This window comes from Schistocerca serialis, chromosome 12, assembly GCF_023864345.2.
Source record: "Schistocerca serialis cubense isolate TAMUIC-IGC-003099 chromosome 12, iqSchSeri2.2, whole genome shotgun sequence".
Lineage (NCBI taxonomy): Eukaryota > Metazoa > Arthropoda > Insecta > Orthoptera > Acrididae > Schistocerca > Schistocerca serialis.
In genome coordinates this window covers 169,114,533-169,129,393 of record NC_064649.1, presented here as the reverse complement: position 1 = coordinate 169,129,393, position 14,861 = coordinate 169,114,533, and the positions used below count along the sequence as shown (strand labels likewise).

General features: G+C 44.2%; 1 protein-coding gene and 1 non-coding gene across 2 annotated transcripts in view; both read left to right on the top strand.

Moving 5' to 3' along the window:
• Positions 1–14,861, top strand: part of LOC126427920 (uncharacterized) — a 176,264-nt gene that overhangs the window by 76,690 nt on the left and 84,713 nt on the right. The gene's annotated exons all lie outside the window — the stretch shown is intronic.
• Positions 12,812–12,884, top strand: Trnaf-gaa (transfer RNA phenylalanine (anticodon GAA)). Its single transcript has one exon. It is a non-coding gene; the product is annotated as a tRNA-Phe (tRNA).

Genomic DNA, 14,861 nt, shown 5'->3' with positions numbered 1-14,861 from the left:
ATTGAACTGTGGAAAAATGTTGTGTGGAGTGATGAATCACGGTGCACAATGTGGTGATCGGATGGCAGGGTGTGGATATGGCGAATGCCCGGTGAACGTCATCTCGCAGCGTGTGTAGTGCCAACAGTAAAATTTGGAGGCAGTGATGTTGTGGTGTGGTCGTGTTTTTCATGGAGGGGGCTTGCACCTCTTGTTGTTTTGTGTGGCTCAATCACAAAACAGGCCTACATTGATGTTGTGAGCACCTTCTTGCTTCCCACTGTTGAAGAGCAATTTGGGGACGGCGATTGCATCTTTCAACACGATTGAGCACCTGTTCATAATGAATGGCCTGTCGTAGAGTGGTTACACAATAAAAACATCCCTGAAATGGACTGGCCTGCACAGAGTCCTGACCTGAATCCTATAGAACACCTTTGGAATGTTTTGGAATGCTGATGTCATGCCAGGCCTCACCGACTGACATTGATACCTGTCCTCAGTGCAGTATTCTGTGAAGAATGGGCTGCCATTCCCCAAGAAACCTTCCAGCACCTGATTGAACGTATGCCTGCGAGAGTGGAAGCTGTCATCAAGGCTAAGGGTGGGCCAAAACCACACTGAATTCCAACATTACCAATGGAGAGTGCCATGACCTTGTAAGTTATTTTCAGCCAGGTATCAGGATACTTTTGATCACATAGCGTACCACTGCAGCATTGATTCTGCATTATTTCTCTTCTCCATGTCCCTGACATTAATTTGACCAAGTTTGGTACTTGTACAGTAATTAGTTTCCGTGTTAAATAGGGTAACTTTAATTATGCCCACCTGGTACATCAGTTCATTTTATTGTAATCCATCTTTCAGCATTTTTATGCAATTGGTATCATCTAGCTGTGGGGATATCGATCTGTTTCATTTGCCAAATTTTATATTAGTGTAAAGCTTCCCTTAAGATGATGTTCGAGTTTTAGGCAACAAAAAGTGATGGGAGAGTCAATACCTTTAAGTCATTAAAAAGTGGTCTGCAGGAGGTTTTAGAGTTTGTAACTCCATAAATAGACTTGATATCCTCTTTTTTTGTAGATGAAAATTTTTTGGTCCCTGCAGAATTACCCCGTAAAGAGACACCATATTGTAAATGGCAGTGAAAGAAGACATAGCAGGAGTTTTTTTTTTTTTTTTTTTTTTTTTGTGGTTTTAGGGCGCACAACTTCAATGGTCATTAGCGCCCTGACTACGTTAAGAATGCACCGCGAGGCACAAGTTCAAAACAACAACTAAAAGGGAAAACACGATAAAAGACAGACTGACAGGCATAGGATTAAAAAACAGCATCATCAAATGTCCTTAGAGAGGTTTGTCAAATTGATAAAACGAAGAACACGAGCAGCTGCTCGTGGGTCATCCGCTAAAATGGCATCTAAAGTACATGGCAGGTTAAGATCTAGACGCAGTGTGTTAAAATCCGGACAGGACATTAAAATGTGGCGGACCGTCAGCAATTGCCCACATGGGCAGAACGGTGCCGGCGCAGCCGTCAGCAGATGGCGATGGCTGAACCGGCAGTGTCCAATGCGTAACCGGGCCAAAACGACCTCCTCCTGCCGAGAAGGGCCGGAGGAGGACGTCCAAGCCGCGGGAAGAGGTTTCAAGGCCCGAAGCTTGTTGTCTGTAAGTGCAGCCCAATCGGCATGCCACAGCGATAAAATGCGCCGACAAATAACCCTGCTACAATCTGATGAAGGGACACAACAAGAAGCTGTCCGAGGCTGGAGGACCGCAGCCTTGGCCGCGGCATCTGCAGCTTTGTTCCCAGGGATACCGACATGGCCAGGGACCCACATAAAGCTAACCGGAGAACCGACGTCCACCAGCTGCTGGAGAGAGCGTTGGATCTGGTGCACGAAAGGGTGAACCAGATACGGATCACTGAGGCTCTGGATGGTGCTCAGGGAATCGGAGCAGATGACATAAGCAGAATGTCGGTTGCGGCAGATGTAAAGAACAGCCTGGTAGAGGGCAAAGAGCTCAGCTGTGAAGACCGAACAATGGCCATGGAGCCGGTATTTGAAACTTTGTGCCCCGACAATAAAAGAACACCCGACCCCGTCATTGGTCTTGGAGCCATCTGTATAAATGAAGGTCATATTGATGAACTTCGAACGAAGTTCAACAAAACGGGAGTGGTAGACCGAACCGGGGGTAACCTCTTTTGGGAGCGAGCTGAGGTCAAGGTGAACGCGGACCTGAGCCTGGAGCCAAGGTGGCGTGTGGCTCTCGCCCACTCGAAAGGTTGCAGGGAGTGAAAAATTAAGGTGTTGAAGGAGGCGACGAAAGCGAACTCCAGGGGGTAGCAGGGCAGAGACATACAACCTGTATTGACGGTCAAGAGAGTCGTCAAAAAAGGAACGATAAGACGGGTGGTCGGGCATTGACAGTAGCCGACAGGCATACCGACAAAGCAGTATATCGCGCCGGTAGGTGAGTGGCAATTCGCCAGCGTCAGCATGAAGACCCTCTACGGGACTAGTATAAAATGCTCCGATCGCAAGTCGTAAACCCCGATGTTGTATGGAGTTGAGGCGGCGTAAGATGGATGGCCGTGCAGAGGAGTATACGAAGCTCCCATAATCCAGCTTGGAGCGGACGATCGACCAATATAGACGAAGCAGGATGGTTCGATCCGCTCTCCACGACATACCACTGAGAACACGGAGGACATTTAAAGAACGGGTACAACGGGCAGCCAAATATGACACATGTGGAGACCAGCTAAGTTTCCTGTCAAATGTAAGACCTAAAAATTTTGTTGTCTCCACGATTGGGAGAGCAATGGGACCGAGTCGTAAGGACGGTGGGAGAAACTCTTTGTGGCGCCAGAAGTTAATACAGACCGTCTTCTCGGCAGAAAAACGGAAGCCATTGGCGACACTCCAGTAGTAAAGACGGTCAAGAGAACGCTGAAGACAGCGCTCCAGGACACGTGTACACTGCGCGCTGCAATAGATGGTAAAATCGTCCACGAAAAGGGAGCCTGATACATCAGCTGGGAGGCAATCCATTATTGGATTGATCGCGATGGTGAAGAGAGCGACGCTCAAAACTGAGCCCTGTGGCACCCCATTCTCCTGGCGAAAGGTGTCTGACAGGACAGAACCCACACGTACCCTGAACTGTCGATCCATTAAAAAGGAACGAATAAAAAGAGGGAGGCGACCGCGAAGGCCCCACGTATGCATGGTGCGGAGAATGCCCGCCCTCCAACAGGTGTCGTAAGCCTTCTCCAAATCAAAGAACACAGCCGCGGTTGGGCGCTTCCGCAAGAAGTTATTCATAATGAAGGTCGACAAGGTAACCAGATGGTCAACAGCAGAGCGGCGCCTACGAAATCCACATTGTACATTGGTAAGTAGGCGTCGAGACTCAAGCAGCCAAACCAATCGAGAGTTAACCATTCGCTCCATCACTTTACAGACACAGCTGGTAAGCGAGATGGGTCGATAACTGGAAGGCAAGTGCTTGTCCTTCCCCGGCTTAGGAATTGGGACAACAATAGACTCGCGCCAGCATGCGGGAACATGTCCCTCAATCCAGATGCGATTGTAAGTACGAAGAAGAAAACCTTTACCCGCAGGAGAAAGGTTCTTCAGCATCTTAATATGAATAGAATCAGGCCCTGGAGCGGAGGACCGTGATCGGCCAAGTGCGTTTTCGAGTTCCCGCATGGTGAATGGGGCATTATAACTTCCACGATTCGAGGAGCGGAAGTTAGGTGGCCTAGCCTCCTCTGCCTGTTTGCGGGGGAGGAAGGCAGGGTGGTAATGAGCGGAGCTCGAAACCTCGGCGAAAAAGCGGCCGAAGGCATTGGAGACATCCTCAGGGGCCACAAGGATGTCATTCGCGACCGTCAAGCCAGAAACTGGTGAGTGGACCTTAGTGCCAGATAGCCGGCGCAGGCTACCCCAGACAACAGAAGAAGGAGTAAAACTGTTGAAGGTGCTTGTGAAAGCAGCCCAGCTGGCTTTCTTGCTTTCTTTAATAATACGACGACACTGAGCATGTAATCGTTTATAATTGATACAATTCGCCACTGTAGGGTGGCGTTTAAAGGTGCGTAAAGCACGTCGACGAGCACGTAAAGCGTCTCTACATGCTGCAGTCCACCAGGGGACCGGTACGCGACGTGGAGAAGAAGTAGGGTGAGGGATGGAATATTCAGCAGCAGCGAGAATGACATCCGTGAGGTGTGCGACCTGACGATCGCAGCTTGTGAAGGTTTGATCCTGAAAGGTCGCCCTGTAAGAGAAGAGCCCCCAGTCTGCCTTGGAGATGGTCCAACTAGAGGAGCACGGAGAGGGGGTATGCTGCAGGAGATGGATAACAAACGGGAAGTGGTCGCTCGAATATGTATCAGAAAGTGCATACCACTCAAACCGGCGTGCAAGTTGGGGAGTACATATAGAGAGGTCTAAATGGGAATAGGTGTGAGATGTGTCCGAAAGAAAAGTAGGGGCGCCAGTATTGAGGCAGACAAGATTGAGCTGGTTGAAAAGGTCTGCTAACAGGGAGCCCCGCGGGCAGGATGCTGGAGAGCCCCAAAGGGGATGGTGGGCATTGAAGTCTCCAGTTAACAAAAATGGTGCAGGTAGCTGAGCAATAAGTTGCATCATGTCTGCCCTGGTAACGGCAGATGACGATGGAGTGTAAACGGTACAAATGGAAAATGTAAAAGTGGGGAGAGTAATGCAGATGGCAACTGCCTATAGGCCGGTGTGCAACGTGATAGGATCATAGTAAATATCATCCCGGACCAGCAACATAACCCCTCCATGAGCCGGAATACCTACCACAGGGGGTAGGTCAAAACGCACAGAGGTGTAGTGTGCCAAGGCAATTTGATCGCATGGGCGTAGCTTCGTTTCCTGGAGGGCTACGACGAGCGGACGGTGCAAGCGGAGCAGCAACTTCAAGTCCTCTCGGTTGGAGCGAATGCTGCGAATATTCCAGTGAATAAGTGCCATCGTATGAAGAAAAGGAAGATGAAAGAAGGGGTCACCTCGAAGGCCGCTGAGGGCCTGGCTTCGAGCGAGCACTGCCGCCGCTATCAGTAGGCGGACAGTCTTCGTCCATTGGGTCTATAGGTTCATCGGCCATCTTGTTAAGATGGCCGGGAGTGGGAGCTTCCTCCGCCGGTGAACGGCCAGATGTTCGGCTACCAGTGGTGCAGCCAGGCGAAACGGATGACGGCCTGGGGCGGCAACCGCTGGGTGGCGGAGGAGAAGAAATGCGCCGTGGCGGAGAAGGAGAACTGTGCTTCCTATGAGCCTTCTTGGAAGGACGTTTGGTGGAAGTACCGGTCGAAGGCTGGGAGGTCGAGGTACGTAGGAAGTCTGCACGGGACGGTTCGTTCTTGAAGGCCCGTGCATCTGACTTCTGGGTCTTCGTCTTAGCAGAAGCTGATGAAGGGGCTGGTGTCTGTGGGGTGATGGGAGGAAGAGGAGACGTCGACCGCGCGATCTTAGAACTGGCCGAACGGACGACTGTGGTGCTGAAGGTCAGATCGCATGTCTGGGTTGCCACCTCCCTGGTAGTCCGAGGAGAGGCGAGGACAGTACTGTATTTCCCGCTGGGAGCAGCGTGGGCTTCCTACTAGCCAATAGCTTGCGAGCAGCCGAGGTGGACACTTTCTCTTTGACCCGAATTTCTTTGATACAGCGTTCTTCCTTATAGACAGGACAATCGCGGGAGGATGCAGCATGGTCACCCTGACAGTTCACACAACGAGGAGACGGAGGTGGACAGTCACCCTCATGGGCATCCCTGCCACAAGTGACGCATTTAGCCGCATTGGAACAAAACTGTCGAGTGTGATTGAAACGCTGACACTGGTAGCAGCGCGTAGGTGTCGGGACATAGGGGCGAACAGGAATAGCCTCGTAGCCCGCCTTGATGCGCGATGGCAGCTTAACACTATCGAAGGTCAAGAAAAGTGTCCGGGTCGGTACAAGGTCATTGTTGACCTTTTTCATGACCCTATGGACAGCCGTCACGCCCTGCTCAGCGAGGAAAGATTGAATCTCCTCGTCAGTCAATCCGTCGAGGGAGCTAGTATAGACTACACCACGAGACGAATTCAAAGTTCAGTGAGCCTCCACCCGGACAGGGAACGTGTACAGGAGTGTGGCCCGAAGCAGTTTTTGTGCCTGAAAGGCGCTCTCAGTTTCTAGTAATAAGGTACCGTTACGCAACCTGGTACAAGATTTGACAGATCCGGCTATGGCATCTACGCCTTTCTGGATAACGAAAGGGTTGACAGACGAAAAATCCTTTCCGTCCTCAGATCGAGAAACGACGAGGAACTGTGGGGCAGGCGGTAGTACTTTTGTCACAGGTGGCTGGTCATGTTTCCGTTTTTGGGCAGAAGTCGAGAGAGATGGAGTGAAATCCATTGCGGAGGAATCCCCCATGATTGCCAGCGTCTCCGATGGCACGCTCCTTCCTTGTGGGGACCCTCTCAGAGGGCAATCCCGCCTTAGGTGAATGTTTGCACCTCAGGTCACACCTCCCGAGAAACAGACGGAGGGATCAATCGGCATGGTCAGAAGGTATCAGCTCAGGCAATCACCCCTCCCAGGGCCTGGCCTTTACCAGGGGGTACATGCGTGCCTTACACGTCTACCCAGGGCGGGGAATTACGCGTTACCCCGTCACCGATTACGCGTGCGAACGCGTGGGTCGGCCTTCAGGCGCGCACAAGGAGGAAGGAAGAAGAGGAAAAAGGAGAGAGAGAGGGAGAGAGAGAGAGAGAGAGAGAGAGAGAGAGAGGACAGACTGTCTCAAACGCCGAGGCGGAGACCAGAGAAGGCATTGAGAAGAAGGCAATGAGAAGGCAAGGAGAAGAAGGCAACGAGAAGGCAAGGAGAAGAAGGCAATGAGAAGGCAAGGAGAAGAAGGCAATGAGAAGGCAAGGAGAAGAAGGCAATAACAAGGCAAGGAGATTTTGCAGGGGAAAGAGTAAGGAAGACAGTGAGGTGGAGAAGAGCAAAGAAAGGAACCAACCAAAGGTAGGAAGAAACGAGAAGTGAAAAAGCAAAATGATCGCAAATAGAGGTCGTGGAACTGTCCGTCTCCGGACGCAGGCGCTAACTACCCCTGTGAGGGGGAGGGACTCCTTTTAGTCGCCTCTTACGACAGGCAGGAATACCGCGGGCCTATTCTAATCCCCGGAACTGCAGGGGGGATAGCAGGAGTTAAGTAACAAAGGTGTTGTTACACATGTCTGTAGTTTAGTCAGTAAGAAGGTAAAGTGGAGAGCTTTCTGCATATGTGGTCCGTTTGTTTGTTCCAAGTTAATTTGGAATGAAGGTATATACCAAGTAGCTTAACAATTGAGCTCTCAGTTTCACTGCTTGATAAACTGAAATTGATGTTCACTGTCTTCTCATTGGCTGTCTAGCTCATTGGCTTTGATCCATGTGTTAGAGAGGTTAAGTTGCTCTTTGTTTTCTAGTGCAATTTGTGTATGTCTTTCCAAGAGCTAATGTATGTTGTGTCATCAGTATCTAGTACAGAGTTATGTGGCATGTTATTGGGAAGATCATTCACAAATATATACGGTACAGGGTCAAGCATGGAACCTTGAGGAATGCTCTGAGTTAATCTAAGTATTGGAACTTTTGTTATTATAATCTACATTTTTGTTTCCTGTCAGTGAGATGGGAGCTTATGAGGGGGAGTTCTAAGTCTGTGACTCCATAACACCAAAGTTTCTCCAGTAGTATTGTATGGTTCACCAAATCAAATGCTTTGATTGGGTCAATTAGAATGGTTTCAGCAGATAACTTTGGTTCAAATGGGGTTTGTACAAAAGAAATGGTGTCTCACCTGCTTTCACTGTTGATCCCCGAATCTATACTGAGTTTGAGTCAGAATATTGTTTTCAGATAAATGTGTGCAAATATCCCATTGACACAGTATTCTATTATTCTGGAGAGAATAACCAGCTGTGAAATTGCTTTTTATGAATAGGGATGCCAACTGTTCTTTTTAGACGCTCTGGGAAATGGCCACTAGCATACGTGCAGTTATTGTTGTACAAAATGGGTTTGATATGAGATCCACTATTTTTTTAATCACAAAATTTGATAAGCCATGGATGTCCTCAGATTTTGAATTTCCTAGTTTTATTATTGATTTAACCACGTCACATAATTATATTCCTGTCCACTTGAAAGTTGGCACAGAGTTTGAACATTTTTAAAGAAACTGATAGCCAGAAATGAGGTTTAGATTAGGAGCGTACATGAAACTGATAATATGCGTACCAGAAGTTGGGATGATAGTGGCGTTTGCTGCCTTGACAGAAAATTTATTAAATTCATGTGCTGTGGTATTGACAGCACTTGTAGTGTCTTTATAGCTGTACGCAACTCTGCTTTTATAATCCTCCATGCTGCCTTGCATCTGTTATTTGAGTTTTCAATGAAATGTTCATTTTCCCTACATTTGGCTATTCCGATTTGTGTACTTTCGAGTCTTATGAGATTGTTGTAAGTGGCTTTGTTCACAATACTGCTTTTTACTTTTTCACAGCAAATAATTACCAAGAGCCTTAATTTCTGTCAGTCAGGTGCAAACCTTTGTGTTGTGTTGGGTGCTTGGGTGTTCTGACCGTTCTGAGTTTATTACTATATTGTTTTCTGATCTTTGGGCAACAGATATCAAAGCTTTTTGAAATAATGCTCATGAGTCTGTTGAAGGCTTCCTCAACATTGTTGGAAGAAAGTAAGAGAGTATACCAGTGTACTAGTTGTAGTTCCTGCCTATAGAGCTTAATATTCTTATCAGTCAATAATCTAACACCCTGGTACTGAACTTGTTTTTGGTCTGCATTTAACTTCTCAGTAATTAATTTCACCCGTATACCTTTGTGGTCTGATAGGTGATCAACATTAAACAATTCTACTTCAAATCCACTTTTATGTACATTTGTTATGAAGTTATCAAGGCAGGATTGAAGCCCCATAGGACTTTTATTTGTAAAGAAAATATTATATGACCTTAACATATTTGCTAAATTAATATTTCTAGCTGTATGTTTTCCTAACATCAATGTTTAAGTCTCTAAAAATTAGCATGTTGTATTTGGTATATTTCTGTACATGGACAATAAGTTTTTCTAAGCATTTGGTAAATTTCTCTGCATCATATTCATCCTTACTGTTGGTAGAAGCGTACAGCTGCTTCAAAAACACTTTTAATATGTAAGTCCTTAACATCCAGAACAGTACATTTCAGATCTAAATAATAACTTGTATATATGGAGGAACCCCCATAACCTTCTTTGGGTCTACAGTAACTTGTAATTAGGTGCAACCTGTGGAACATACATTTTTATGTGTTCTTGTTTTAGCTAGTGTTCATTTAAGGATAACATCATTCTCCTGTTATCTTTCACTTCAGCAGGAGATGATGCAGATTCTGTACTTTATACAGCCCTGCATGTGGTAGTGGTGTCTTCTTGGAGAGTGCAGCCTGTATTTCAACTTCTGCGGCTTCTGTTGGTCTTGTAGCAATGGTTGAATCTCCCATGTTGTCTGGATTGTCGTACCACTTTTTGGCATGTGGAGATAGAATATGTTGATAGGACGGGATCAGCCATTTGATAGTAGACCTACTGTTTGTTTAGCTCCTTCAATAAATTTGCACAGAGCTTAGGTTTTCCTAATTTTGCCATGTGTGATCCATGTCTTGAAAAATCTTTTCACTGAAAAAACCTGTTTATGTTTATTTCTTTGATGTGGTTTGTCATTGTAGTTCTTTTTATTAAATATTTGTTCATCTCCGAGATCTTGTGGTTTTCTCCTGGGATATCAAATCTATAAGGTCTTGCGCAGAGTATTAATTGAGTCTGTATAGGTTTCGAAATAGTTTCATTCAGTGAGCCCATAAATTCATCTTTTCTCTCATTTATGTCTTTTGCTCCAGCTAGGATAATGAAATAGTCATTTTTGTCCTAAATTGAGTGATTTATTTTGTATGTTGTGAGCAACATGCCATTAGACTTTACAAATGATGTACACTTATAGTTGCTTGGTAATATAGTGTTCAACATTTTCATACAGTTTCTGCCATACTGTCTGATAGAAACAATACTTTGTTTGTATTATGACTTTCTTCATTACACTGGCTGCCCAAATGTTTTTGTATTTGAGCAGTGTGAGATATATTTCCACAACTTGACAACTGTATATGTAATAGCAGAAATATAAGTTTACTCACCTTATGAATCCTAAAGAATTTATAGCTGACACACATGTCTTTGCTACAGAGATACATAATGTAAGCAGACTTACATTTCTACTATTACATATGTCAAGCTGTAGTAGTTGGTGTACATACACTTGCTTGTTCCTCTGTATCAGATGCCACTGACAATGGGTTATACACTGAAAACACATGGGCAGCAAATAAATCTCAAGTGCAGCTCATAGTGTTGAGAAGATGTCCATTAATAAATACCTTAAAACTGCAGAGCACCAAGCACTCAAGATTTTTAAAAACGCCTTTGTTTTAAAACGCCACCCAAACTCGTGTATTATATCTGTGACGATCTGTCCCATATTTTGTAATAATACAAAACAAATTACCCTTCAGTACATTTTTTATGCTCTTTATGAATTTGATTAGAAGGTCCTGGGAGGAACAGTGATGAGCCTTCTGCAAATCGATAAATATACCATCAACTTGTCAGTAGCACTTATTACTTCACGAGAATAAAGAGCCAGTTGTATTTCATAGGAATGATATTTTCTAAATCTGTGTTTTTTATGTGTCAATAGATTGTTTTCTTCGAGGTATTTTGCGAAGGATGCCTACATGTTGATTGTAGCACTAGACATGAATTCGTGAATTACACCTTAAAAAAGGAGGAAGTGACAAAGAAATGGGCAAAATAACAGGTATACGTGCCAATACATTTACTCCATAAAAGTGTTTGTGATAATAGTAATTTAGGATGACTTCACAACCATAATACTAGAAATAAAAATAATTTACACATAGACCGTGTACCTCTGTCTAGAATCCAGAATGTAGTTTTATATTCTTATGTAAAAACCTGCAACATGTAACTACCAGACATCAGGTAGGAAACTGGAAACCACAGATATGCAAAACAAAAGTAAAAGACTTACTCATTAACCACTCCTATTATTTATTGGAGTATTTGGACTCTGGGTTATAAATTCAGCTGCATACTAACATTTGCATCAAACAGGGTTCTTTATCAGTATATACAGATGATAGTGTCCTGGGTGATGTTACATATATTCTTAACTTGGAAGTATTACGAAAGTAGTGTAAGAGGAAGAGCAGTGGCTTGTTTCATATATAATGAAGTACTCTTGAAACAATTCCAATAATTTCTGCTAATTTATTATCAGTTTGAGTAGATTACAGCAAGTTGTAACTGGTTGTTGGTACATGTTATGTAAGTACTGATATCCTGCATCTGATGTATAATTTGACTCACTCCACAGCCTGTAGACCCTCCATCATTACGGAATGTTTGGAACACAATCTGAGGATAAATTAATAGAATAAAATAACCTAACACTTTAAGAATGTAAGAAATACAATGTTTATATCTGTGAAGTAATCTAGTCTACATTTATGATGTCCATGGCATGTATTCCTAATAGACATTATCAGAATGTGAGTGGGATGTGAAAGGAGCCACGATATGTGGATGTAACATCCTCATTACACCAATCTCAGGTTCCAGAATTTATTTCGTCTGTGAAATATTCAAGAAATTTCAATTTCTTAAATAATTTATTGTGATCACACTAGAGCAACTGACAAAATTTCTTGGTGTGTTCCTACAGCATATTAATATTAATTGGAGAAAGTGAGCATAAGTTATCAAACAAACGTTGCTCAGCAGTTTGTACTGATATGGGCCCACTGCGTCTTATATGCAATATAAGGGAATTATATATTATGTTATGAGACCAAGATGCAGCTGTGTTAGATTATATTGTTTATTGCAGTAGGCCTATTTTGGCGTGATTGTCATCTGCAGCATATATCAGGTGGTCTTGCTATCCATATGACATTGATGTCTCAGTTGCTGTCACACTGCTGTAAGTCCGCGCCCTTTGATGTAGGTGTTAAACTTTTGCTGGAGCAGTTTCATAGTTCGACAACTTCAAAAACAATCGCGCCAGCAAAAGTTTTAGTACTTATTATAGCTCCACCAACATCGAAGAAGCAAACTTATGTATTAGTGTGACGGCAACTGATACGTCTATGTCATATGGATTCAAGACCACCTGTTATAACGCGAAGATGGCAATCACGCCGAAATAGGCCTTTTGTAATTAACAATATAATGGAGCACAGCAGCGTCTTGGTCTCATAGCACAATACATAATGTTGATCAGCATGTTCGTAACACGGAGCAGACAGACACGTACGATACATCCTGTGTCGAAATTTTGATGTTGCCACCACAGTTTTGAAGTGAAACCTTCAAAAACAGTACATTTTGTAAATCAAACCGAGCGGAAGCAAAAGTCAATACGTTGTGCCATTTTCATACGCTTAGCACCTTGTTCTAGTAGCTGAACACTCAGTTACGGCTTAATAAAACTAAAACTAATTCTAAACAAAGACGACGTCAAAATAAACACAACCTAAGTGCAAACTGCCGCCTCCCTTTAATTAGTCTGACAGTATTATAAACAATAAACTACTTTTACATTTAGGAAAAAAGGTAGCGTCCGAAATATGTTATGTAGTCACACAAAGTGTTGGAGGACAAGCCGAAATAGCTCAGTTGGGAGAGCGTTAGACTGAAGATCTAAAGGTCCCTGGTTCGATCCCGGGTTTCGGCATTTGTTTTTTTTTTTTTTTTTTTTTTTTGTTTTTTTTTTTTTTTAATTTTCCTCCACTGATTCATTTGATCAGTGCCATGAGAAAACGAAACAGAATCGTAGTCAAATAGCGCAACGAAACAACGTTTTTGGTATTTTATTGATTGGCGATTCCATAATGTCCTGTGCACTACGACCAGATAATGGGTATACTTGGAAGGAGAGACAGCATTGGTAGTATATTTTTGTTTATTAGCGCAAAATCGATTTTCGGTCACTTAGTGACCATCTTCAGTGCTGTAATATATAACTTAAATTGGTAAGCACTGGTGTCAATAAGCTTACGGCGATCACATAGTCTATGTGATCGCCGTAAGCTTATTGACACCAGTGCTTACCAATTTAAGTTATTTATTACAGCACTGAAGATGTCACTAAGTGACCGAAAATCGATTTTGCGATAATAAACAAAAATATATGACCAATGCTGTGTCTCCTTCCAAGTTTTTGGTATTGATCTGTCCGAGCGAAGATGGCCCGTGAAGCTGAGAACGCAGCTAAGATACACGAATGCGCAGCTGTAAGCCCGAGAAAATTTTATTCGCACCTAAGATATTTATTAGTATGGATCAGTGGACGCGAGGACTGTTGCAAGGGAACGATATACACTATGTGATCAAAAGTACCCGGACAACTCCAAAAACTTACGTTTTTCATATTGGGTGCATTGTGCTGCCACTTACAGCCAGGTACTCCATACCAGCGAACTCAGTAGTCATTAGACATTGTGAGAGAGCAGAATGGGGCGCTCCGCGGAACTCACGGACTTCGAACATGGTCAGGTGATTGGGTGTCACTTGTGTCATAAGTCTGTACGCTAGATTTCCACACTCCTAAATATCCCTAGGTCCACAGTTTGCGATGTGATAGTTAAGTGGAAACGTGATGGACACTTAGAGCACAAAAACGTACAGGCTGACCTCGTCTTGACTGACAGAGATCGTCGACAGTTGAAGAGGGTCGTAATGTGTAATAGGTAGATATCTATCCAGACGATCACACAGTAATTCCAAACTGCATGAGGATCCACTGCAAGTACTATGACAGTTAGACGGGAGGTGAGAAAACGGATTTCATGGTCGAGCGGCTGCTCATGAGCTACACATCACAACGGTAAATGCCAAACGACGCCTCGCTTGGTGTAGGCAGCGTAAACATTGGGCGATTGAACAGTGGAAAAAAGATTTATTTAATTTTTTCGAAGTAATTTTGGCCACATTGAATACACCTCTCCATCCTCCGAAACCAATCCCTAAACCATTTCTCCCAGGTTTCTGTAGGGAATAAGGCACACTCGTTGTCCCAAGTCCTCAGGAGGGCCTCATCACTTGAAAACTGTACTCCTTTCAGCTTCATTTTAACATGCGGGAACAGTGCAAAGTGACAAGAAACGAGGTCTGGACTGTAAGGAGGGTGCTCAAGAAGTTTCAGTCCTGTACCCCGCAAATATTTGCTGCATGATTTTGCGCGGTGACCTAGAGCGTTGTCGCGTTGGAAAAACCAAGTGTCCATTCCTGACTTTGGTCGCAGGTTCTTCAAAGATTGAATGACGTTGGGCAGGCATTGCTCAGTGTATCACTTAACTGTGACTGTCTTCCGTGTGTCCGAAACAACGCGCCCCACAATTCAGATCGTTTTTTTTTTTTTTAAAAAAAAAAGAACAGCTGTCATTTTCTTCTTTACTGATCGGGATTTTCTGACATCTACGGGTGTGTCATCATCTTCAAAGACCGAAACTTTGTTTTGTGTCTTAGTCGGCACGTCATAATAGCACAGCCAAGTCTCGTCACCTGTCACACACTGAGATTGTCCCTTAGAAAACTTCTTCATCATTTACTGGTGCCAAGTCACAAGTCGAGTCATCTGCTCTTCGTCCAGTCTATGCGGCACCCAGAGACAAGATAGTTTCTCTGCTTGCAAATGATCGTGCAGAATCGA